We start from the raw sequence: 1,197 nt of genomic DNA, 5'->3' as shown, positions 1-1,197 counted from the left end.
CAGTAGGAAGTCCACTCTTCCTGGGTTCTGAAAGTCGTTCTAGCAAATGAGGGAACCGAGGACAGGACTGGGGGAACCTCCAGCTTGCAGGCAGCTGGTCCAGGAAACCGAGGACACCCTGGACTTGCGACGGACATCCAAAGAGGAGGCAGTCTTGTGGGACCAAGCGCGTAGCCGGTGGGGTCTGACGCTAACTCTGGTTGACATCACTGAACTACAGGACTCCGGGCGGTGTCCTGTAGACACACAGAAAACTGGAGAATGGGTGTGGGACTGCCCAGCCCCCAACCTGGTGTCATAAGTGAAGCAGAGAGGGAGAGGAGTGGTAGAGAAGAACAGGGCTCCCCCACAGGCAGGCAGCTGCGAAATGTCCGTGAGTTCTTTGCTTCTTCTTTCCTTGACAGGTGGAGTCTAAAGCCCCTCCCCTGGAACGTGGGTAGGACTAAGGGATTGACTCCAGCCATCCACGTGACATGGCAACAGTGTTGCTGAGTCCCTTCTGAGGCTCGGTCCCAAAGCAGATGACTTCTGGCTGTCTCCGCTGAGGTCACTGGCTCTGTAGGAAGCCTGCCACATGCCATGAGGACCTGCAGCTGAGCGGCATGCGGACGGGCCAGGAACTGAGGCCTCCCATCACCGGCCCCACGTGCCAGCATGAGGGGCCTCCAGCCTCAGTCAAGCCTCAGACTGCAGTCCGGCCGATACCTTGAGAACCTCGCAGGGACTTGGAGCCAGAACCCTCTGAACTGCGCCTGAATGCTTGGCCCGCAGACATTGTGGGGACAGTTTGTTGTGGCTTGAAGCTACTATTCTGGGGGGACCTGTGATGTAGCAGCAGAGAGCCAATGCGCTGTCTGACCCAGGGGCTGAGCCTGACCGGGACTCTCTGAGCTGCTGTATCAACTAACGATGCCCCCATAAGGGCCGGGGACATGGGCCCAGGCTACAAGTCTTCCCCTCTACCATGGTACATGTACGATTTTCCCGGGCACGAAATTCCTGGCCCATGAAGGGAACAGACACCAGCTGTAGATATTGCAAATATAAGTTACAGGACAAGGGCAGTGGACACTCAGCCACCCACACTTTCAGAGAGGAGAGGCCAGGCTGTGGCCCACAGGGAGGTGGGGCGACGAGCCTCGAGCCACAGTTGGCTCATTAGAGAGGGGCCTGTCTTCACATTGAGCGCCCGGGCCC

The sequence above is a fragment of the Carlito syrichta genome, unplaced genomic scaffold, assembly GCF_000164805.1.
Source record: "Carlito syrichta isolate Samal-C Ts95f unplaced genomic scaffold, Tarsius_syrichta-2.0.1 Scaffold316728, whole genome shotgun sequence".
Taxonomy (NCBI): domain Eukaryota; kingdom Metazoa; phylum Chordata; class Mammalia; order Primates; family Tarsiidae; genus Carlito; species Carlito syrichta.
This window is presented reverse-complemented; position numbering follows the sequence as displayed.